This window comes from Malaclemys terrapin, chromosome 1 (genome assembly GCF_027887155.1).
Source record: "Malaclemys terrapin pileata isolate rMalTer1 chromosome 1, rMalTer1.hap1, whole genome shotgun sequence".
NCBI classification, from domain to species: domain Eukaryota; kingdom Metazoa; phylum Chordata; order Testudines; family Emydidae; genus Malaclemys; species Malaclemys terrapin.
The window spans coordinates 239,220,643-239,247,204 of record NC_071505.1 but is presented as its reverse complement, the minus strand read 5'-3'; the positions used below and the strand labels follow the sequence as shown (position 1 = coordinate 239,247,204).

General features: G+C 41.1%; 1 protein-coding gene across 4 annotated transcripts in view; it reads right to left on the bottom strand.

The window, feature by feature from the left end:
• NCK2 (NCK adaptor protein 2) overlaps positions 1-23,841 on the bottom strand; it is a 166,992-nt gene extending 143,151 nt beyond the window's left edge. For 2 of the 4 annotated variants that reach the window (XM_054010484.1, XM_054010495.1), the window contains exon 1: positions 23,555-23,841. The gene's annotated coding sequence lies outside the window, so the exon portion shown is untranslated. Of the gene's footprint in view, positions 1-6,335; positions 6,487-23,554 lie in introns of all 4 variants that reach the window. The other 2 variants (XM_054010476.1, XM_054010467.1) reach the window with 2 other exon arrangements.
• Positions 23,842-26,562: the final 2,721 nt, after the last annotated feature.

Sequence of the window (26,562 nt, the reverse complement as noted above, 5' to 3'; positions counted from 1 at the left end):
CCAGCCTGCACTAGCAGTGAGGCTCTCCTACTGAGAGCTGTGTTAAGTGATAGGACTTCAAGACACAGCAGAAATTGCAATAGAAAGACCGGTGGCGGCGTGAATGACAAACACAGCAGCCAGTGGCAGAACGGATGATGACGACACAGCAACTCACGGCACACCAACACAGCGGAGGAATGACGGCAGGCAGCAATGCAGCTGTAGAGTGAATGGCATGGCAGCAGCAACCGAGACATAGTGATGCCTCCACCCCCACCCATTGGAAGTGAACTCACACAAATGCAACTCTTAACTCTGGGTCTTCGCTGACCAGAGACTACAACGGTGAGTAGGCTTTCACACCTCAGTGTGAGAAACTGAGCAAAAGGACACTGCCCAACATACTCGGAGTGGGTTTTTTGCTCATGGTCGTGTTTTCAAATCATGCTTGTGGTGTTTTCCCAAATGAATGTCGGGTACCTTTCTCCTTTTTATTAGAAGTTTTCTTTTCTACACCCAGACTCAGTGTTTGTAAGAGGGGAAGTATTGCCTCGTAGAGGCGCCAGAGGTAGTGTGCAATTGTCCCAGACTACTGGTTGGGCTTGAGCCGGTTCTGTGTTGTATTAATAAAAAAAGCCCCCTAGATATTGAACCCGGCCTCGTTGCTGCTGACTCCACCTGGCAGAAGGGTTACACTAGGATGGCAATTCCTATGTTAGGATTTGTAGGAAACTTGATTCTCAGCTATAACTGCTTTTACTTTAACCAACATTTTCTTTATTCCCACCAATAGAGAAGTACTTTTCTTACTGTAGCATTAAATCCAATTCTAAGAAGGGTAGTTCAAGTGAATTGGCGCACACACGCTTGTCTTGATTCATATTTTAATTCAGTTCACAGAATGGTTGAAGAATTCCACTGGTGACCTTGAGCTGAAGCAAAACCAAAATCAGTCCCATAAATGGAGAATAATGGAAATACACTCAATCCTTAAGCACCTAACGTCAGTTTGGTAGCAATCCTCTAATGAGAGATTCATGCAAGATATGGATAAAAAGATAAGTAATGCTGTCTAAGTAGAAGATAAATATCCTGTATCCAGTGGAAAAGAAGCAGGAAATTTCATTTAAAACCATATATTAAATTTAAAAAATTGTCAATGTTATAATTAGACACAGTACACAGCTATTTTATTCCTTTAAATCTCAAAGTATGTGGTGACAAAGCTATTTTGCACTCTTAACAGGTTTAGCCTCAAGCTACCATAGTGTTCTCCAAACTTTTTATGTCACCTCCCCCTTACTTGTAATGTAATCTGTCCACCACCTCCGCCCCTCCAGGAGCTGCGGTCAGGAGCCAGGGCCGGGAGTGAGGCCGTGGTCAGGGGCCGGGACCCGGGGACCCAGGTGGGGGCTGCAGCTGTGGGTGGGGGCGTGGCAGGGCCAGGTAGTGCTCCCTCCCCACCCTCCATGGGGGCTGGCCCAGGCTCCATCACTCCCCCTCCCCCGAACATTCCTCTGTGCCCCCCTGGGGGGACATGCCCCACAATTTGGAGGCCACTGAGCTACCAGGTGTTCCTTACATTTTTTTCAAGCCTCTGTACATATATTTTATATTTAAAGATAATTCTTCCCATATTCCAAGACTATTGCTATCTTGTTTGACGCTTTTTTCTTGAACATTTTCCAGATAAAGCTTTGGATTAAGTTAAGCAAGGTGATCAAGAGCACTAAATTTCAATAACAGGGAATAGAAAATGTGGCCTTCAGCATATTAAACTCACTCCTGTGAGCTATACATGAAAATATATTATTCACCTCAGAAAACTCTCCATTTCTGTAATTGTCATTTCACACATCAGTGATCAATCTTAGCTGAGCACATTCTGTTAGTCCACACAATTATAAAAAATTACATACCAAAGGAAAATTAAAGCCCTTCCTCCATGAGCAAGTTTATTCACCCTGTGAGTTTCTGTGAAAATGACTTTTCTGCTGCTTTCTGGTACAAGGACAAACTGAAGAAATGTAAATAACTGATTGGAGGGGTCAAGACATGTAAATAGTTGATGGGAGGAGACAATGACTCAGTAATCTACATTGTGCATACTTTTCATCAGAAACACATACAAAGACAGTAAAATTACTTTAAAAACAAGATCTACAAGCCATTCTCACACACACACACATACACACACGGGGTTATGGAGTACAACTTATATATCCTTGTCTCTCCTTCCTAAGAGGTGTTAGATCAGGATTCTTGATCTCCAGCTTGCCCTCCTTTTTCCACTCAGCCAATGGCAGGTTGAAACCTCCAATCTTACACATGAGCCTCACAATCAGAAGCTGTAGCTAAAGATACTGAAGAACATCTGGGAGGTAAAAATTCCAGGCTACATTTAAGTGACTGCCAAAAGATTAAAGATAGTTCTTAATAACAGGAGAAAGGGTTTGGGTGAGGAAAATAATTAAAGAGGGACACTAAACTGAGAGGGACGTAGATAGAAGATCACAAATAGAACTGGTCAGATATTTACTGTCAAAGTGATTTTGATATAAAATGAAATTTCTGCAAAATATAAATTTGCAATGGGAAAATTTTGATTCTGCTGAAATTATTTGTTTAGATTTTCTTGATCCAGCCCAAATCAAGAACAATTTGGCTTGTTGAATTGAACCAATGCATTTTGTTTGGAGTCAATCTGACATGAACTACATTTGTAGTTCGGTGATTCATGCCACCATTCTATCCTTTGGGCAGGGCTCCCTGTCAGCCTATATCTCCCAAGGTAGACTGCAGCTTCACTTACTAACAATGTGGTGCCTCATGGTAGATGCTGTCAGGCCAGGTAGCCAAGCCATAGTCAACAGTGACAGCATGAGGCATCAGAACTACAACACACACGAGGCACTGCAGCACCATTAGTAGATGCAGTTTAACGTCAAACCAACACAAAACATCTCAGTTCTGTTAACATACCATAACATTTCATTTTAGGAATGTCAAAACATTTTGTTCTGATCAAAAATGGAAATGTTAAAATTAATTTTTTTTTTATTTTTTTTTGTTTACAAATTAAAATTTTACAGAACTTGTCATTCAGCCAAAAAAAGCAACATTTTGATTTTTTGCCTTGATTCAGAAGAAAAACAAATGTGAAAAAAACCTGTTACTAACCTTTCCATACCTATTGTTCTTCAAGACATCTTGCGCATGTCTAGTCCACTGTAGGTGTTTGTGCACTCCAGTGCATTGTTGTCAGAGAGTCTCTCTCTTGGTGGTATCTGTCAGGGCAGCGCTAGTGCCTTCTGCTACTTCATGCACTATGCACAGGCATAAAGGGCCAAGCCACCCGTCATCCGCCTGCCCTCCCACCTCCTTCTTACTGGAAAAACTCCAATAGAGAGGTAAGGAGGGTGGGTCATGAAATGGACATGTGCAACACATCTTCAAGAACAACAGATACAGAAAGGTTAGTAATCATTTTTGATTCTTCAAATGATTGCACATCCATTCCATTGTAAGGGACTCACAAGCAGTACCAACTAGAGCTGGGTTTGGAACAGGAACTTAAGGACCACTCGTTAAAATTTAGCATCATCTCTAGATTGTTGAGAGATTGTGCAGTGAGAGGCAAACGTATTACATAACAACCCGGTTGCCGCATTGCAAATGTCTCATATTGGCATGTTAGCCAGAAATTCTGCAGAGGTTGCTTGGAATCTAGCCAAACACTCAATCCAGTGGCTTCACGCTAGCGAACTGGTAATACAGGCAAATACAACCAGATATTCATGATGAAATCCTCTGCATGGAAACAGGACTGCCCTTCATTTTGTCCACAAAAGCAATGAACAATTGAGACAAACCTGAAAAATGTAATCGTTCCAGATAAAACTGCTAAAGCAGTGTTAGAAGAACACCTAGAGTATGCATTCTCTCCTCCCATGTATTACCATGAGGCTTTGGGAAGAAGGTTGGTAAGAAAATTGCTTGGTTGATATGAAAAGAGGAAGCCATTTTTGTAAGAAAGCTTTTTTTACTGATTTTATCTGCATAAAAAAACAGTATGTGGAGGATCGGATACTAGCATCCTCAACTCTACCAGTCTTCTGCCTGATGTAATGGCTACTAAAAGCTCTACCTTCACTGAATGATGCAACAGAGCAGGTCATCAGAGGCTTGAGAGGGGGAACTAATCAGCTTTGTTACGACTAGATTCAGGCTCCATGCTGCAATAGAGTGGTCTCCAAACTTTTTTGATCGCGCACCCCTATCAGTAAAAAAATTTTGAGCACACACCCCCCCCCGCTACGTTGCAGGGCCAGCTCTACCATTTTTGCCACCCCAAGCAAAAAAAAAAAAGAAAAAAAAACCCGCTTAGACTCCCGCCCAAACTGCCGAAGCAAAAAAAAAAAAAAAAAGCCGCCAGAACTGCTCCTCCTGCCACGAACCCCCCGAAGGATCCTCTTGCACGCACCCCACTTTGGAGACCACTGCAATAGAGATTCGTACATGTGGAAACAGTCTGCTCAACCCCTTATAGTGAGATTGGGTTGGAAAAAAGGGAACAGTTATCCACGGAAGGGTGGAATGCTGACACAGCTAACTAGGCGATCAGTATAAAACAGGCCTTGTCCTGTATAACCTTGCACAGAACTTCAGATAGAGGACAAATTAAGGGGAAAAGCATACAGCAGACCAGTAGAAAAGCCTCTGTCAATGAACCCAAGCTGTGTCCCGCTCCGGAAAAGAACTGGTAACATTTTGCATTGTCCTTTGTTGCAAACAAACAGCTGTCCCCAAAGCTGGAAAATGAATTTTCTGTCTCACCAAGGTGATTGATAAATATCCTGCTCAGGCGATCTATCACCATATTTCTGAACCCCCAAGTAGTAAGCCACTTTCAGAAACAGAGTTGCCATTGCAGAAGTCCCAGAATAGTACTGTTTCCTGACAAAGTAGAGCAGACCCGTCTCTCTACTGCTTGTTTATATAAAACACAGCAGTCATATTATTGGTCAGCACCAATACACCCGCCCCCTGACGCAAGGAAGGAACACTATTCAAGCTAATTGGATAGCCCGCAACTTTCTGATGTGTGTGTGTGTAGACTGAGATCTTGGGGAGACCAGACACCTTGCGTCTGTAGGGGCCCCAAGTGAGCTCCCGCAACCCAGGCATCCATGACTAAGGTACGAGATTGTTGAGGGTGAAAGGAACTCCCTTGCAGATATTGGTTGGGTCTATCCACAAATCTATAGAAGACAGGATGTAACTTGATATGTACACTAATGTATCTATGTGGTGCCTTTTTGGAGAATACACATCTGACAACCAGCCTTGAGACACAATCTGGTGTACTAGACCACATAAGTGCATGCTGTCATGTGCCGGAGCAGCCTTAAACAGTTTCTCACTGGGAAGACAGTCTGTACAACCATGGCACAAGGAGATGCTGACAAAGGTGTTTTAGGAGCCAATCTTGACCGGCCTGTAGTGGGCTGAAAAATCAACGAATTCCCCTATTTAGAGGTGTAGTCTGGGGAGCGCTTTCCCCTTAAATGCACTCCCGAATCTTTAGAGAGGTCAACCTCTACGTGTCTTTTGATGAGTCTGGCACCAAATCGTATTTCTGATGCCTCTTCCTTGGTATTAGCAATGCCAAGCTGCGTCTTGGTACCAGCAGCCACTGGCAAGGTGCTCGGTACCCTGACCAAGGTAGATGACTCAGATGGAGGACACAGTGCTGATTTGAGCAACAGGTGTTTTAGTCTGGCTGCCCTATCTTTTTTAGAATGGGGCTTAAAGCCCTTACAAATGGCACACTTGTCACTCAGGCTATGTCTACACTACCGCGGTAAGTCGACCTATGCTACAGAACTCTAGGTACATGAATAACGTAGCTGGAGTCGACGTAACTTAGGTCAAGTTACCGCAGGGTCTATACCGCTGGGGTCAACGGGAGAAAATATCCCGTCGACTTACCTTACTCTTCTCATCGGGGGTGGAGTACAGGTGTCGACTGGAGAGCGATCTGCAGTTGATTTGGCGGGTCTTACTAGACCCGCTAAATTGACCGCCGGTGGATCAATCTCAGAGCGTCGATCCCGGCTGGATTGTAGACCTACCCTCAGTGAGCCTTTCCCCAAGCACTTAAGGCAGCTGAGGAGAGGGTCACTATTAGGGATTGTCTTACCACAAGAGTGGCAGGGCTTGAAATCCAGAGAGTGCAGAACATCTCCAGTGCCAAGGCCATTACCCAGACCGGGTGCCAGTACCACACAAAACAACAATTATTTTATGAACAACTAATTAACTACACAACATGTAATATTTACAGGACTTACCTAAAGACTTGCAGAAGCAAGGACAGGGAGCTCCAGCAACCGTCATGGGCAATAGGAAGGAAGGAAGGAAGGAAGAGGGGTCAGGGGCAAGTCTTCCCTTTATGCATGCACAAGGCTGCAGAGGACACTTGGGCCACTCCGACGGGTATCACTAAGGGGAAAAAAAAAACTCTCTGACAACTGTGCACTGGAGCACACAAACACCTATAATGGAATGGACATGTGCAATCACTTGAAGAATACTGAAATTTCCAATGAAATGGAAATCTAAATTTTGGCTCAGTTCTAAGAAACCAACAAGTCTTTTGAAGGGAAGAAAGGAGGGGCCACCACAGAAAGCTGCTGCTCACCTTCGCTCCTGCTCTTTGTAAGTGAAATTCACCCCAGGGCAGAGGGCCAGCACCAGATTTATATGTCACATAAGTGGTTCATAGGTCTGACCCTAGCCCTCTGAACAGGGTAAATTTCATGCAATGGCAACTTCCATCCTTGTGTTTACTGATGTCTCCCCTCCCACAGACACAAACTCCACTCGTTATCCCTATTTATTCACCATGCAGTTATTTTTGTGTAGTGGTCTAGTTCAGGCTCCTATCCTGCAAGCTATTCCACATAATGGAACTCCACAGTGGTGCAGATTTGCCTGATATAAGGTCTATTACAGATGCAAGGCTCCACCCAGAGTACAGATTGCAAGATGAAGCCCATAAAACGTAATTGCTAAAGAACAAAGGCCCTTGGTTCTATTGGCTTCAGCACACCATGAGCATCCATAGTTTAAATTAATAAAATAAGCAAACATCTAAAGATCACTAGAGCACTATCCCACATAGAAGAATGAGAAACTAAAACCAGGGTAAAATAAATATACCTTAATCCCAATATTCTGTGCCATTCACAGTTATTTTAATGGAATGGCTCTTTCCAGATTAAGGATCCACGTAGAACAGACGCTTCAGTGACCCTACAATGCATGTTTTTAACAAGGTACTCCATAGCAGCACCAGGCAGGACTTACTCAACTGCCTATCGACCTCAACATAACTTCAGAAGGGGCTTAATGAGAGCACATGTAGTTCTAAGGCAATTTACAGAGGCAACCTAATACTGGTCACCACTCTAAGGCAGAAGGGAGATTACTTGGGGCTGAGAAAATGAAAGAGGAAACCAAGCTTCAAAAGAGGTTTGCATAACAGGCTGTACAGTGTAATTAGTAAAGGAGAAAGGACAAAGTGTGAGAACAATGGGATTAGAGAATAAAAATTAGTTGTGGAAGCATAGAAAACTCTCCACAGGAATGTTACAAAACATGGCATTCATTTTAGATTCTCTAACGTTAGATGTTTTAAAACCACTTGCAGTAAACCCAAAGTGTACTACTTAATACAGAACAGTATAAAACATTTATGATTTTTCTAAACGTGAAAATGTTACTATATGTAATGGAAAGTATTTCGGTAAGGTTTAATAGCAGGAAATATTTGGGAAACTAGTCTCTAGCTGAGCCCAACCTAACACCTTGATGCCAGGACAGAATACGTGTTAATGAAAAAAGAAAACAAGTTTTACACCTGTATAATTGTTTTTGTACCTCTGCTTCATAGAGGAACTAAATGTATCCTCATCTCAATACTCTCAAACACCTCTGAGCATTCTGATAATTTAAGAGTATAGAACAGGGGTCTCATCTTCAGCCCGAGAACCTCCCCACTGCAGCCCGCGGAGGAGAGACGCACGCAGACACGCTGTCGGCAATGTCTGCTGCAGGCACTGCCCCCCGCAGCTCCCATTGGCTGGGGGAGAGGGACAGAGACACCATCACTAGTCGCCGGGCAGAGTCAGCCATGGAGGCAGCATCACTTTTTTCCATAATGAATATGAACAAGTCAAAATACCGAACACAACTATCTGATACACACCTTGCTGCAATCCTGAACATTTCAACTGCTCTGCCACTGAGGCCAAACATCAACAAACTGACAGAACTGAAGCGTTGGCAGGTGTCTGGCAAACACTAAAAACTCTCTGGCAGGCGAAGAATTGTATAAAGTTGTATGACAGTTTTATTATTTCTAAGAAATTTGAAATAAAAAATATAATATAAACATTTTCTTTTCTGAACACCATCTTCAGTGACATTATTGGCCCACTGGGAGGATTTGAGGACTGGCACTGGCCCTAAGGTAAACTGAGTTTGAGAGCCCTGGTATAGAATGTACACTTAGTACATCTGTAGGGTTAAATCATGCTCACGTTATTCTTATTTAAGTCAATGGAACTAACTTCTCAAATAAGAAATAGGTTTTGGACCAAAGTTTACAATCTATTGTTTTCTTCTTTTACCTGGTGATGTAGTCCTCCCTATCTTGTATGTCAATGGAGTTAGATATGATCCCAAAATATGTCATTCAGAGTCAAGGCATTCAGTGGTCTTCACCAGACTGACACTATTCCTAGTTATATCTATGCAAAAAATGCTGCAGAAGAAAAACGGTGGTGGGAAAAGACTGACCAATGACCAGAATCTAAGGACAAGTAGTAGTTTTTCAATTTTCTCTTAATAAATAAATGACATGCCTACTAAAATTCTACCATAAATAAAAGCAAATCCTTCTAGAATCAATTACAGATTTATAACATTGGCACAAGTCAATATTTATGAAGTGTTTTTATTTATGTAGACATGTTGTAGTTATCACTAAGATATAACCTTAGCCAATCTCCACATTTCAAAGATTAAACTGCTAAGGAAACTGACCCATTCTCTACTACAAGAATTCCATGTCGAATGTTAGTGAGGAGACAGTAACAGAGATACAGAGAGAGAAGAAAAAGGGATCTGCATTACCAGTAGTTATGGAGTTGGTGGTAGAATCGCCTTCCTCACCGCACTAATCATTTAAGTGATTATTTACAGCAGATCCATCTCCAAAAGAATTTTTAATCTATTTAACTGGGTTTGCAATGGCTGAAAGTTCAGGTGTAGAGCATAATTTTTCAGTGCTGTTAAAATAAAATGTTATTTGCCAAAACAACTCTAAGGGTGCATCTACATGAGAGAAATGTGCCTTAAGACAGGTGTCTGCCAGGGCTCCCAGTATCAGTTTTCACTCTCTTTTTTAAAAATACATTATAAGGGTGGACTGGACAAACATTGTAAGGGTGGCCTAGACTATAACCCTGTTATAGAACAGTATTATACAACCATATTGCTCCCAATCTATGTCAGCAATTAAAAAACCCTGTTAGAGCATGGATGCCTTAAACTGTCACAGATACATACGCTACAGAACAGTAATGCTTGTAGGGCAGAAATTTCCTAGAAGTGGCACTGTGGGGTTCTATATTTATCCACTCGCAACAGCTTACTTGTCAAACTCACTTCAACTGCCAGAACTGTAAATTCCACTTGGCATCTGAAATATCAAGCTGTGTTCTTGGTATCTTATATATTTAATAGCAAGAAAGATTTTGCAATCAGATATTAGTTGACAATTGTGTTGATGTAAGAAGCAAAAACACATCTATCAGATGTAATGGGATGCTCTCTATTTATAGAAAGCAAGTAATTCAGATACATAGGAAATACATATGCCTTCTTACTCAACAATGTTTTTATATAGATTTAGGACTATATACTTTAGCTGAAGAACAATGTGTAAAACAGTGTGCTGATCAACTTGTAAAAATCTGATTATAATCTTAAAGATTTTAATGTCTTAAAACAAAATATTCTTGAAGGTTGTGGAATAGTTTTAAGGCTATTTTTAATCGAATAGCTTTTGAAAAGATGTTTAAATTATAAGTTCCAGAAATAATATATAGTACAGAAACAGCACCACTAATAACTTATATAAATATGCTGCATTATTTTTATAGTACATAGAAGTTAAGCATTTTAAAATTAAGAAAGTTACATCTATAAAAATTAGTCATACATAAATCTATATAAACCAGGCTAAGTTTAGCCTTAATGGAAGCACTGCCACAGCACAATAAATCTACACCTAGTACCATTGTTAATCAAAATATGGTGTTTAGATAATATGGCAGTAGTATCTTAGATAAATCATTAAAATAATCAGTCTCTGTTGAGTGCAGTTTTTTCACAGGCCCCACCACACACCATCCCTCATGTCAAGCTTTCATTTGTTTCCACCTCTCGGGGAGGGGGAGGGGGGGGGGGTCAGCCTTTTGACAAATATTTACCTTTACACAATTTTTGTATGCTATTGTTTCTTTTACATTTACTATAAAAAACCCTCTAAAATAAAGTTTATATGAATCCTAAGAATCATACAAAAATTACCTCAATCTTTGTGGGTATATAGCTATATAAATACTAGTTTGGTCATCTAGAAAAGTTATGAAATATCCTTCAATTTGAGTAAGATATCAAATCTATTTTCATTATGTAACCTGAAGCAATATCCCAAAATGGTTTATTCTAATATCAGTTCTGTACTAATAATTTAAAAAACTCACAATCCATTGTGGAAATAGTTGTGTGTATCTATCTATCTATCTCATGTGATTTGCCAATTGTTTCTCCCAAACCGTAAGCAATCTACAAGTCCAGTGTAGTGGAAGTAATATGAATTACCCAAGTCTTGTAATTTTAGAGTTAATAGCCTCCCAAAAAAGCCACATTTGAAAATGGGTACGAAAACCTGCACTTTCCTCCCTCCAAAATGTCTTACTTATGCTGTTATGTAGGGGAGCGACAGATCTTACGATTAAGTCTATAAACTAAATCTCTCCTCCTGTGAAAGCATATTGAGAGCTCCCCCATCTTCTTCAGATAAGCTTCAAACAACAATTTGTAAGGCACAGCCATATCCACATTACAAGAAACACTGTCCGTTTGAAAAATCATACCGCAACCTGAAAATTTTGTACCAATAGCAGATTAATACTTAACACTGCTGAAACTGAAAGATTGGAGGGAGAAAAAACTTCCAGCTTGTTTACTTTGGTATTTGACAGCACTCTATAGAATCAGTTTCACTATTTTGTTGATGGGCACGTACACTTCCCATGTCATGCACTAAAATGACATTATCACTCTCATGCACTGCTCTGAAACAGCTCATATGGATACTCTCCACCAAAGCCCTTCAATAACGTGTTAAGTAGGAACAATGCACTGATGAAACTACAAAAGCAGCAGGCAGGTGCATGCCCAAAGAGAAAAGCTGGACCTGAGAAGGTCTGAACTTAATTATCTAAAGCTTACCAAAGGCTCTTTGTAAATATCAGAAAAGCAGAAAAACCCTATTTTTTTTTTTTTTTTTTAAAGTTGCAAGCGCTAATTTCAGGACAAACTCTGTAAAAAGGTGCTCTATCAGAAAAAGTGTTTTTTTAATTAGTTTTTTTTTTAAATGCATAGTTGTCAGTGTCCCTTTAGTTCATATGATGAATGTATTGAAACGTATGTCTATTCAATGATTGCTCAATTTCAGTTCGGGGGGGCGTGGGGTTGAAGATTCAGAAGCAAACAGGGCATGGTCCCTGGGGAGGAGAGGAAGGAATAAAACAGTATCTTTCTTCCCAGTGGCTCTCAGGTTCTTCCACACTATTAACCCCATTTTATAAAACCAAAAAGTTTTGAGAGTCTTTTCCCATCTAGTAATAAAGAAAGAGAAGGTGGTCATGATACCCCTAGATTTTATGCAACCTTCAGGCCGAAAAGCGATCTTACCTGGAAGTAAAAATAAAAAAACAGAGTCTAGGAAACTGGCCTAACACTGCCATTAAGACTTTTGCCATCCTCTCTGTAATATAATTCAAACAATTGTAACACAACCCTGAGTGCCTTACACTTAAAATCATTATCTATGACCATTGGAACAGTTCAGATCATATACTAGAATAAATGGAAACTGGCCCAAATAATGTACTCCTCCCACATCCAAATCGAATGTGCATAAAACAGAATGCATAAAACGTATTAAGTTGCAAAAATATGATTCTGCAACAAAGAAAAAGAACCCCCATACCTAAATGTTTTTCATTAAGCTACTTCCTCATGTGGGAAACTATGCTAAACTGAGGTTCTGCTGTAGTCAGATAATTTCAAGTGAAGGTATACCAGATTTTCATTCTTACTTGGCAACAACAATATAGCCTATTGAATTCTAGGCTGCTTCTAATGTTATCTATTAAGCATATTAATGATTGAATGCAATTCTGCAAAAATGGTCTCTATTATATTAAAGGTAAAATTATATAATGCATATAAAAATTAAACTATATCTATTTTAATTAATCCTTTTCAGCCATGACACTATAAGCTACAACCATTTTTCATCATCTGCGTTACATTGTGCTACAACAAACTTGTTTGTTTTTTTCCTTAAACCAAAGTAAATTTCAGGAGAATCCAAATTCCCAAGTAACTAACCCAGGGGTCGGCAACGTTGGCATGCGGCTCGCCAGGGTAAGTACCCTGGCGGGCCTGGCCAGTTTATTTACCTGCTGATGTGGCAGGTTCGGCCGATCGCGGCCCCCACTGGCCGTGGTTCACCGTCCCGGGCCAACGGGGGCATCGAGAAGCGGTGCGGGCGAGTGATGTGCTGGCCCCGGCTTCTCGCTGCCCCCATTGGCCCGGGACGGCGAACCGCGGCCAGTGGGGGCTACGGTCGGCCGAACCTGCCGCGTCAACGGGTAAATAAAACTGGCCAGGCCCACCAGGGTGCTTACCCTGGCGAGCCGCATGCCAAAGTTGCCGACCCCTGATCTAACCCCTATTTCAGTAGTCAAAAAAAAGGAAATCAAAGAACAAAAAAAAAAAAAAAAAAAAATCATGACCAGACCTATTCTGAAAGTCAAATTAAAGGAATTTAACAATTGTTGGAGATTGGAAAGAAGTCTTTGTACTCTACTTAAAATATCTATTGGGATATATTAAAAAAAAAATCACATTTAGAAAATAAAAAGATTTGGGTACCCTTTGGAAGGTCAGTGTTCAAGACCAGAAAACTTCTTCAGCCCTGATCCCACTAAGATTTACATACTTATATCTTTATACTGTACATTCTGAACAATCCCATTGACTTAAGAGGACCACTGAAAGGTCAACTTAAATGGTTTTTTATTTTGTTCTAACCCATGCTCTATTTTATTTTAATTTCTATTTTTCAATTTTTAAAACCCAATACCTATTTTCAAATTAATGTTTCTGCTTTTTAATCTATTGCCTTTTTTTGCCCTTGCCTAGTTTTCCTTTTTTTTTTAAATCATCGATATAGTACAGAAAGTATGTTGCTTTTCCTATTTTCCCCCCAATTATCAATCCTTCTCTTTCTCTATTGACTTCAGCAGGCATTGGATTAAGCCCTCTTTGATCCATTCATGTTCTTTAATGGATTCTGAAAGTACTTAATGAGTAAGGGTATTCTCACTCCACAAGCAGTCCCATTAAATCAATTGCAAGATACTATGCAGGGGTACAGAATCGGACTGTAAATAAAAGTTGACTACTTACACTGCATGGCTACCAAAAGTTCATCATACAATTTAGCATATGCACTTTGACAAATTAAAGAATGCATGACTAGAGAACATCTGATCTGCAATGCAACTTAGGCCCTGATCCTGCAAAGACTTTCAAATGTTCTTAACCTTACACACTATAACAGGGGTCGGCAACGTTTGGCACGCGGCTAGCCAGGGTAAGCACCCTGGCGGGCTGGGCCAGTTTATTTACCTGCTGACGCGGCAGGTTCAGTCGATCGCGGCCCCCACTGGCCGCGGTTCGCCGTCCCGGGCCAATGGGGGCGGCGGGAAGCGGTGTGGGCGAGCGATGTGCTGGCCGCGGCTTCTCGCTGACCCCATTGGCCCAGGACAGCGAACCGCAGCCAGTGGGGGTCGCGATCGGCCGAACCTGCCGCATCAGCAGGTAAATAAACTGGCCCAGCCCGCCAGGGTGCTTACCCTGGCGAGCCGCATGCCAAATGTTGCCGACCCCTGCACTATAAGTAGTCCCATTCACTTCAATAGGACTACTCACCAGGCATAAAGTGAGTACGTTTTCGCAGATCAGTGTCACAATGTGCTAGTTAGGATGCAAATGATAAAGAAAAATTAAGAATGATTTAAAAGCAGTGTCAAAAACACAGTAAGACTATCTTTCTGATTCCCCAATTCTGTGAGGGGAAAGAAAAAAGTTTAAAAATTTAGCAAAATGAACATCCACATCTTTAAAACAGAAAAAGAGTGAATGGTTATAAAATGGCTATTAACAATGATATTACACGACAGTAAAGGTAAAAAATACACACCGGCCATGCAAACAACTTTACTCAACACGGCTTAATGAACAGGCTAGTGTTCTTTTAAAGTAAGACTAAATAATTTCAGATCATTAAGATTCCACATGCATCCCTTAATAGCCTGAGTGCTTATTCAGATGGGTCATCTTCTGATACTTGTGCTAAACACAAGCTTGATTACATCCCAATTTTAAAACAAATACAAATTACATAACCCTTACACAGATATCTGATTAAACTCCTAATATTCTCAAATTAGGTCATTCAGAATCCTTAATATTATAAAACAAAGTATTTTGATGTAAGAAAATGTTACTCATTCAGTGTCAAGCGGAGGGCAGATCCCTTATTATAATGTTTATTATTTGAGATAATAGTGTTAACTTTCCTCTTTACAGATGTTAAATGGAATTCAAAATTTCATGTAAAAGTAAGTCCACAATAGAAATATTTTGTACAATCGCAGCACTGTTAACAGAGTCAGAGTGACTACAAAACCTGACAGAGCTAAGCAGTGACAAGTCATCAAAAATTAAAAACAGGAAAAAACGAAGCACTTGGTAAATTAGGTTCTTAATGATTCACATTCTTTGTAAAGAAAATATTTAACAATAAGTGCTTACTTAAATATTTTTGTATTCAACCTTTATGCTTGAAATTCTCACTGTTTTCCTTTAGTAGCCATAATATTGTATCCATTTTGTCATTTTTAATTAAAAAACATAAGCCTGTTGAAAAGAGACAAGAAAAAATAACCATTGACAAATTTTATTTTTGATAATATATTTTATTTGACAAATTTGACAACGTAAGTCTTAAACAGGATTATGGGGGAATCTGTGTAAGGCTGACTAAACAAAGGATATGGTACCATAAAACAGAACAAATGGGAAGAGGGTAACTGCAACAACTAGATGCCACCAATTTCTAATTCTTTAATGCTAGAGAAGGTGCATAGACAACATTTTTCACTGATAAAAGAATACACAACTCTACCATAAAACCTGTCTACTACTGTCAGTTTCATCTTATTTAAACTGAGTTGCCATGCAATAGTACATACTGAAGTACTATGCCTTCAAGTTACACTGTCGTTATGTAGAGATTCTTTTCTAGGTTTACAAAATTTCTGAGTTTTAGTTTAAGCCAAAAGAGATGCTCAACTGCAACTGCAAGTTTACTGATAAATGTTAGTCAAAGCGAAACAACAAAAAATAGGAACTTTTGTATCACTGCTGGGTTTCTTCTCCTCTCCTTCCCATGACCTCCACGTGTCAGCTTCTTGCTCCTCCCTCAATTGCAAAACTGAAGAGTGGGGTTGATACATTGACTAGTAGTTGCCAACGCTTCAAAAATTTTAAATAAAGCAAATAAATGCTTTCTTCTGACACAATGTGCTCAAATTTTTGCTGCTTGGTACTTTTTCTAAAAGGGAGTTAAGTAAATATTGTACACATTTGCAATAGCTTATAAATTTATAAACTGATTAAAAGGGAGTCTTAAAATGAAACAAATGTGGTTTTAATTGGTAAAAGTAAATGTTCAATGCCAATTTTATTGAATTTAGCATTTTTCCAGCCAATCCAATTTTATAAGTTAGTTGTTGGACAAATGCGAACTTTAAATTACAATGGGATCTTGTATTTCTGCTCCACTGAAGAGATGAAAGAATTCTACAATAAATTTTGCTAAGTTGTGGGGCAACATTAACTTATAGCCGTCTGTATTTCCACTCCATAGAATCCAGAATCCTTGCCAGTTCATCATGCAATAGTTGTGAAATTTAATAACCCTTTTAGTATGTTTGGAAGTACATCATACGTCCAGGAAAATGAACATGTGGTTTGTCATTATGACAGATTAACAAAGTGCAGCCCCACAATGTTGTCTACAGATAGGTGCACTGCTTTTTGCACTGAAAGGTTGAAAAATCCTTCCCTGGTCACTATACAAAATGGCACCAGCTTTTCAACTAAGCACTGAATTTCTTTCGAACGTCATTCATTTAGGTTGACACTGGATGCCAACCAAAATGTATAATGAAGATGAGAAATAGAAAACACCAAATCAAAACACACTGCAATTTGAAGAAAGGAAGGGGAAGACCCTACATCTATACTACATTGGGTTGTCATCTCATCAGAACTAAAGCTAAGGAGGATACATTCTGTTCTGTACTCAGTTCTCCTCTAAGAAGTGATGCTATGATTCAGCAAGTGGCAGTCTTAATTCATTAATGTCTCTAAGATACTTTGATAGTCTTAGATAGAAGTTCAAAATAAATTATTATTAAAATGATAAGTTAAACTCTGCCTTCCTAAATTACTCCTGTAATGTCAACTGGATTTAGCGATCTTCGTTTTCTGCCCTATACTCCTAGCGTAGTATAGCTGAGGGCTGTTAAACTGATATATTTTACCACAGAGGTGGCTAAAACTTCAGTGATGACTGAAGTAACTGTTGTATAGTTTTTAAAGTACTTTGGAAATCATATGGAATGAAAGGCTTTAAAACATGGTATTTCTTTGCTGTTCAGATCTTTATAACAATGCATTTAATTTGATATATTTAATATAATTTTAAAAAAATGTTTTCTTCTCAAAATTATCTAAGCCAATTATGAACAGCCAGCTGCTCTTCAACATTTAATGACCTCTTTTAAAAATAAATAGAAGACACTATAGCTGATAGATGCAATCATTCCAAAAAACAAACTCAGTCCTTTTCTATGGAGATCAGTGTTGGTAACTTTCAGCACTAAGCAGCTAGCAACCTCCAGTGCTAGTAGAATCTAGCTTCTTGCCACAGCATAAGAAGCAGTACACTTCCCTTTACCAGCCCCCACCCCCCCATCCATCTTCCCATTGATGGCTCCAAGTTGGACTGAATACCCATATTTGTGTCAGCCTGACCCACAGCTACTGTAAGAAGACTGCTGCCATTACTAAGGAAAGCAGACAACTCCTGCGTAAAGCAGAAGCTGTTAGCAGCTGAGAAAATGAAAAGCACCTACCCACGTAGATGGGATTGAGTGCACTTGCTTTACTGAACACAGTCCTCAAGCTCTGTCCCTTAAAAAAGCTTCTAAATCCACCTGTATCCCTTTTTCTATTAAAATAAAAAACAGCCACAAATAATCTGGACCTTTCATCGTCCCCAAAATATTAACCTGCATCAGGAAAAATGCTATCACTCTCCCCTTCTTAAAAAAAACACAATAAAATAAATTTGTAAAACAAAACGTCCCTTTAGGTCTGCCAGTGCATTTTCTTTTATTGTTGATCAGTTCAAACTAAAATATTTGGGATAGGATGCTTGTACAGCATCCAACCCATTATGAGCACTTAAAAAATAATCCAAGTAGAATCCTTTGACAAGGTGGCAAAAAGGAGAAGGTGTGCTGCCCACCACAGTATCCAAGCTAGGAGACTAACTGTGCTTCTGACAGATTATGGACCATATCCTAGCTCCCAACCTGCCTTTCAATCAGGAGTAAAGACATTTATTTAAAAATAAAAGCATTCACTTCAAAGGGCCCTGCCCCATTTGAAAGCAGACCTATACTATGTTTCCTATATCAATGGATCTTGACCATACTCGACATACTGTATACCTCAATATCTGCATTGCACTACATAAACAATTACCTAAAATACTTCACAGGTGCAACCTGGCTGAGGTTAAAGTTGCTGAAGAAACCACTTTTCTGATTTCTATGTATTTAAATTTTCCAACTCACCTATATCTCAAAGTCTTCTAAGGAATGTAAAGTTGTCCTTCCTAGACCATTGCATGGTCATCTTGAGTTTTACCTACTTCACAGTATAAATACATACAAGTTGAATATCACCACATTGAAACCTATGTCAGTTTTGACGCTGACCTCATCCATCAGGCAGGAAAGAAAATCACATTGCCATATAAAGCTTATTTCTGACATTCACAAAACACTCTGTTACAGCCTAGCAAATACAGTGGATACTTAGGTAACTAACCAAAAAATTTTCATAACATTCAGTATTTTTCAAATTCAACACTTTACTGAAAGTGCACTCTTCTTGTTTCTATGCATATTTAGAACAGTTTAGCCTCAATTATCAACATTATTAATTTAAATCAAGATTTTTTTTATCCACACTTGAGCTTATACACTTAATAAAGCCTACTAAATCTTAAAAATACACTCTGTTGAACCAACTTGCTATACAAGAAGTGTTTTTTCTCATGGGTTCAAAATTTAGGATCCATTCTTTTGTTAACAATGGAAACAAATTCATCCACTATGTGGAAGATGAATACTTTACACAGCTCTGTTCTTGTAATTCAACTTTCTATTCCATTTCATGTTTTCATGCATTGTAAATGAATTATTTTCATTTGTATTAATTAAAAATAACAAATCATACATTTATGTAGCCCCTTCACCATGAGCAATTTCAAATCACTTTAAAAAACTAAACACCAGAAAAAATTGCTTCACCCACTATTAAAGTAAAATATATCATCAGTTCACCTATACAGACCACCACTACAGAACAATTTATGATAAACTGGCTAATGTATCTAATAGCAACTGCAGGCAGATTTCCGTAGATAAAATGGAATTATCGAAAATGGAAATTGGCTTGGGTCAACACTCAGTCTTGCAAAAAGTGCTATGGGTTGTTTAATGACCACAAGGCATTGGGACCTTGTTTAATATCTCTTCCAGAAGATGGTATCTCATAACAGTGCCGTACCAGCACGGGAAATCGGTTTAGCTGACTGGCTTTTCTATACATCAAGTTACCGCACAGCAAGCCAGGTTGTGAATAGCGCATCAACTTCCCACACAGTAACATCCTGTGAGGACACTGCTACAGTGCACTGAAAGTTCTGGAGTGCAACTTGGCCTGAAAGCATAGTTAGCCAAGCAAAAATTCTGAAGTGAGAGACTTGGCAAACTATAGTTTCAAGCCAAGCTGAACTCCAGGACTTTCACTGTGCTGCAATAATGTCCACACAGGACACATTACTGAACAGCAAGCTGGTGTAATACAGTCTCACCCTGGCTTGCCATGTAGCAACTCGCCATGTCGGGGAGCACTTAGAGGAAATAATGCTACCTACTAAATGACCAAGACCAGCTGAGTTTTCCATGGAGATATTCCATCCAAATATTGATAGAGGTACCACCCTACTTAACTTGTGAGTGTTTACAACATCTCACCCTATGGAAACTGAAGGCATTGTGGTATTTATGCATACCTTAAATATGATAAAAAGAAAATACACTCTTTAGGTATTTTCCTTTAAGGAAAGTGAAAAAGCTGCTCTCCTCCACAGCAACTTCACCCATCCCCAGAGGCTAGCCCTCCAAAACCGGGCTGAGCTATTTTGATGGAGCACCGTGTCCAATGAGGCCTATCCAGGATTTTTCACCACTACTAAATTCATTTTGAACTCAAACTAAAAACACTAGAGAAACTAAATTTATGCAAACCACTGGGAAATTACTTCAAATCTTTTGACTAGTTCCACAAATAAAATTCCTAACATAGAAAAAGTAATGATTACAGCCATGCCTTGAAAAATCCATTTATCAGGTTAAGTGGAAAGTTTTCCCTGATAAGTGGGCCTAAAGACAGCCTTTCAATCCTGAGCCAAATATACACTAATACAGTATTGTCTCCATGAGTCTCTAGGCAGCTCTGATGCTGCTGCAGCTCATAACTTGCCAAGCAGCAGCACCCTGAGTAACTCCACCAAGAAGCAGCAGTGTTAAAAAATAAGTTTCAGAGTAACAGCCGTGTTAGTCTGTATCCGCAAAAAGAAGAACAGGAGTACTTGTGGCACCTTAGAGACTAACAAATTTATTAGAGCATAAGCTTTCATGGACTACAGCCCAAAGTGGGCTGTAGTCCATGAAAGCTTATGCTCTAATAAATTTGTTAGTCTCTAAGGTGCCACAAGTACTCCTGTTCTTCTTTTTGTTAAAAAATAGACAACTCTAGTCAGTTTCACTATTGCTGTTCAGAACAGAAGCCAAAAATGAAGCTGCTGGAATCTCAAATTTTAGGCTGCTGCTGAGGAAAGCTATGGATATCAGCAAAGGAATATACAACAGTTATCAACAGTGGAAGAGAATGCAAGAAGACTAAATTATAGGGAAGAAAAGAATAGCAGACCTTTGTCCTGCTCTCTCTCCTTGCAGCAGCCAGGAGATGCTGGGAGAGGTGTAGATTGGTGCAGACCTTTCCTCACCCAACTACACAGAGCTATCAGGAGGCTTTCAAGGGAAATGAAGGAGGAAAAAGAAAAAGAGATAGTAAATTCCCTCTGTTACAGCAGCCAGTGAGATGCTGGAGTTTCAAATTTATCAGACACCTACTACCCAGAGGTCAATATAAGGAACCATGCAGAAGGTAGATGTCTAATTACAACCTTTGTGTTTCTTTTGCAGGAGAGCAAAGGGAAGAAGTTTTGGAAGATTATTATATGGCTCAAGAAGCTGGAATATCCCTTTCACCTTTGGGCAACAATTCAAATACAGCTAACACAGGCACTGTCAAAATGTTTACCATCTTAAGGCTGTTCACTGACCTATAAACAATTATTTGCAAATATTAGTCTTGATGATAGTAGGCAAGAGTGTCTCCAATCTCCACCCCTACTCACAAATATCTTCTGCACAACTGGCCTCCTTGTTGGAAGTCTCAGCAAAGAAAACAAGGAATAGTTATGAAGACTGAAACGCTCTCCATTGGGACATGCTGGTGGGATAGCAAAACTTGAAATATAAACTTAAAAACCTGATTGCTTGGGTCAGACAGAAGATTTCAGTTTTCAGAGTTGTAAAGACAATATCTTTCAGAAGCACTAAAATCACTAAGCTACCTAAATTTTCTTATTTTGTAGTTACAGTTATGTCTACAATCCAAATATAAGATGTATTGGCATTACAGTTCCTAAGCAGTGATGACAGGCTAAGATTGCTTAAGAGCAGTTGCAGCAGACAGCAGAGTAATGACATGTCCCAGAGGAAATATTGTTAAGCTAAAAAGAGACCTTTTCTAAGAAGCTCTCATCTGGTAAGCACTTAAAAACCTAAACTTCTCCTCCGTTCTAAGCTACTGGCCCAAGTTCTGGAGAACAGAAGCCAAACATGGCAGAGCTAACTTGTATATATGGCATTAGGACAACACTACTGTGCCATCACTGAAAAGAAGTCTGATTTCCTATTGTTCAGTAAGCTGCTACAGCAATAGTATGGCCTTCAGAGACAATTACCGCTCCAGCCCAAACAAGAAAGTGGAAACAGAAATGGAATCCAGATACACAAAGGGCAAAATTAAATAAAAAATGTATATGACACTCACATTTTTAAACCAACACAGGAAAAAAAGAACAATTTTAAGTTAAATTCAATATTTAGTTCACAACTTCATTTCAATATACACAGCTATTTACAGTGCAATGGTCCTCTAACAGGAGACATGAAATACCATACAAACTACATTACACGAAGATTAATCAAAGTTGCAATTCTAACCTGAATTACTAACCTATTCTGCCCACACAGAGTCTCACAGAAGGCTATCTGTAGGTTTGTTTTTGGATTGTTTTTTATTAACCTAAATCAAATAACTGAGGTATTATTTTGATCCCCCATCCCCAGCCCCTGTAGATTGCTCAATATTATGGATTATTAGTCTGGCTAGCCTAACACTAATATAAATGGGAAGTATCAGCCTACCACAATGTACTGACTTAAATGGCATTAAATGTAACACGGTTTCTACAAAAATGAAATACAGTTTTAGATATATATGCAAAGTTAAAACTCACCAAATATAAACATCAGAATATTCCTATGTTGTAGCAACTGAAGGTTGTTTTGGCTTTGTTAGTTTGTTTTAATTGTGTCATGTGCTGGGTTTGATTTATTAAATAGGTACAAAACGTCTAATATTCTCTAAACATGTTTTATAAACATGTATTACCAATATAAAAACTGAGTTCCATGCCCTAGTAAACAAATCACAGTTGTTAATTTTTGAATACTAATGCATGTCAATGTTTCAAATACAACATTAAAATCTTCTGAAAACTTCATACGATACCAACTTTCCATTAGAAAGTAAACTTTAACATTTAAGATGAAATAAATACTAGGTGCTACTTGACGTAAACATTCCTAGTAAATTGCAGATGATGAAGTTATTAAAAACAGAAATGCAAATAATCAGTTTCGCCTTTGCCAATTTGCTTTTATTATACTCACTCCATCTTTATTCGGGATTTATTATCACATCAGGACCTGGACATACTAAGACTGGTTATTTTATTGACGGGGTTATCATTTGAGTCCTAGCTGAACATTGTTTTTTGCCCCTTTGCTTGTCGGGCTCTGAGCTACACAGCAAGACCTGGGCTGCACTTAATTTAAGCCATGTTAGAAGTAGCTCGCCTCCCGTGTCAGCCCGCAGAGCAGGGTGAGGCGGCGAGCCCGGCGGAGTCCCAGACCCCGGCTAGAGACGCAGCCGCCGCGCGGCTCTGCCCTGCCCCTTCCCCAGCACGGACCCTGCTACAAAACAGCAGCAGCAGCTGTCAGGCAAAAAAAAGAAAAAAACCAACTCCGCGCGGACGAGGCGCTTGTGCGGCTCCATCGCCCGGACCGGCCTCCCCCCAGTCACAGCGACCGAACGTGGCAGCGAAACACCCTCCCCCCCCCCCCGCCGCCTTCCCGCGGCTTCCTGCGGCCCCGGGCTCGCCGCCCCCGCCCAGCCGAGTCCCACCCACCCCGCCCCCTGGGGCTCCCCCCAGCGCGGGGCGCCAGGCCCGGTAACCGACGGGGGAAAGGGGCTCTAGGCCCGGCAGCGCCCCCCGGGGCCGCCCAACTCCCCAGCAGCGGCCGCCACAAGTTTGCGGCGGGGGCCGTCCCCTCCCGGCTGGCCCGGCTCTCACCTCGGGCCGGGCAGCGCTGGCTCGTGGCGGGCGGGGGCCCGGCGCTTTCCGGCCGCGGGGCGGGAGCGGAGCAGTAATGGCACCAGTGGCGGCGGCGGAGGGGGGGGGGTCTCCCAGGCGGGCTCCGCTCTTTGTCTCGGCGGCGGCGGTTCGCTCCCCCGCGCGCTCTGCCCCCTCCCCGGCGGATGCGGGCGGATGCGTCCTCGTGAGGGGCCGAGTCCCCCCCTTCCTCTTCCTCACCCCTCCCCCGGGCCGGCCGGACGTGCCCAAGGCCCCGGCGCTCCTGCCTCTCCTCAGCCCGGCGGCGGCGGCAGCGGCAACAGCCCCTCCCCCAGCTACACACCCCTCCCCTTCCCTTCCCTTCCTGCCTGCCGCGGCCGGGATCGGCCGGGAGGGGCGGGCCCCTGGACTCCCCCTCGCTGCAGCCGGGAGCTGCTCGGGGCGGCTCCCTCCCTCCTTCCTCCGCCCCCCAACCCGCAAAGTTTGGGGGGTCCGGGCCCGCTCCTAAGGGCGGAGCCGCTAACACTGCAGGACGGCCGGGATCGGGCCCACGGCTGGGCACACCTGAGCGCCGTGAGCCGGAGCGGGCCAGGGCTCAGGAGGAGCTGGGTCGCCAGGGCTGTGCTGCCCCAGGCGTGTGGGCCAAGCCTCGCCGAGCCCAGGCTGCGTGTGCCGGGCTGAGGGGAGCCAAAGCAGGTCGCTCTGACTGTAAACTGAGCAAAACTGACCTGGAGCGACTGAGAGAGACGGTGTGAGAGAGAAAAGATGGAGCCGCACAAAGCCGTTCCCCCACCCACCCTCATTTGACTCTAGCAGCGCTACGGAGTTTGCAGCGTGATATGTGCCTAAGGCGTCCTTCGCAAGGGACTCTCTGCCTAACACATCCTTTGTCAGGGATTCACTCGAGAGGATTTCAGTCATTTCTCCTGCCGACCTGCAAATGTTTCCCTCTCCTTCCCGACAAGTTGAATTGGGGTTAGCTGGCAGGGCTGGGGACAAAGCGCTTGGCCTGCCCACTAAAAATAGAAAGCATTCAATGTTATTCCCCGAAGTGCCACCCTAGGGAAGGGAACTTTCAGGAATAGCATCACAGCGTCTAATCGAGCGGATTGGCCAAGGCTGTGAGATCACTTGCAGAAGCTCTGCCTCCTGGAGGCAGGACTGGAGCGGAGGGAATACACCAGCTCAGAGAGCTCCTTAGTTAAAAGGTTTCAGAGTAGCAGCCGTGTTAGGGAGTGCTGCCTCTGTGCAAGAAATTAAATGTAAAATCTGGTTACTGCAATAGCACAGTTGTGACTTTAAGAGCACAGAAATAGGAAACGCCTAAATTAAATCCTCATCACTTTAATGTGTCCATATTACACATCTAGTATTTTGGATTATGTTGGGATGCTACAGTAAAGTAGTAATAACATTTAAAGCATGCGTAGTATGAGAAAATAAGCATTGCTGCTTCCCATGAGAACCATAAATTTTGCATTTCCTGGCTTTTTTGCCATTGTAAACATTCAACTTCTATATTTTTTTAACAGATTTTTGTATTTAATTTTCCTAGGTTCTCCTCTGCTCTTCCCCTCTCCAAAACAAAAAACTGTGTGCAAGACAGGAAAACTTCTGAAATCACTGAAACATTTTCCACAAAAGACATACCACTGCATAAGTATGCAACACACCCTTCCAGTTATGACTGCATCTCTATCTGAGTAAAGTGTGCCAGGTAGAAATGCTCATGCCAGATACACCTTAAATGAGTCAAGCAACCCCTTTTCAATGCATGCACTGACTGTAGGTTCAGTAACATGCCCTCACTCAGCCCCATTGAAGTCAGTGGGGCTCCACCCAAGTAGAGGCATTGGCAGGATTTAGCTCCTAATTGTTTGACACTAACAATTATATATATTGTAATAAAACAAATGTCTTTGCCCACATCATTAACACTACCATATCAGTTTCATTTTGCCTTAGAGTCATTTTCACTTTAATGTTCTTAGTAAAGCAATGTTGGGGTTTCAAATATGTTTGTTTGGAGAATGTTTTTAAACAAACAATGTTATAGACATTTTTAAATAGAAAAAATGTCTGGTCTTATATTTTATAAATGTTTAAAATAATTGAAAATTTAGGCCAAATCTTAAATGCATGCTGCAACATATCATGAAAATGTCTATTGCCCATGCTCAGTTCAGTATTTTTTAATGTTAATAACTATGGATAAATCCTCCTTCAATAGAAGTCAATGGGTGTTTTACTACTAATACCAGAGGGGTCAGAACTGAACTCATTGTTACATATGAGAGGCAGCACGGTCTAATACAGTGGTCTTCATCCTTTTGGAGTCTGTACTTCTCAAAATACCAGCAAATCATCAATGTCCCACCCTATGCGGGAATAACAAGGGGCTATTTTGTGGGAGTAAGTGATAACAGGGTAGGAGGAGCTGCTGATTGGAGTCTTGTAGGGGAGTCTTGCTCTACTGGAAGGTGGGTGGGGGTTGCTAATGCCTGGGTACTGTGGGTTGTGGCTGCTAATACTGCTAGGTAGGGGGCTTATGGGATAGGTAAGAGGGACTGGTACTGTGTTCTTCCCTCATTCTCTCCTCATATTCCCTCATTTTCAATGAGCATCACTCATTTTTGTCCCAAAGTTATTTACATTGCACACAAATTTGGTGTCCCCTCACTTGTACTGCTAAAAATTATTTGAATAAAAATTAAAGAATTCTGAAACTGAAGTTATAGCAAGGTTATTTACGCTAAAGGAGGGAATCCCACAGTGTTTGGACCTTGGGAAGTTGAAAGGTACAAATGTGCCTTCTCCCCATTAAATAGCACTCAGGTTCCAGGGCAGCACTGCTATGGCTGTGCACACTGTTAATTCAGCTCTTTTTCTCTGCCTTAGAGCTGTGCATTGTGGGGTGGGAGGGAGACAGAAAAATTCAAGTGTTAGTTTTAGAGGTGGATCAGCAAGCAATGGGAGGAAAGTAAAGGAACTGCACCTTTCTGTATCCT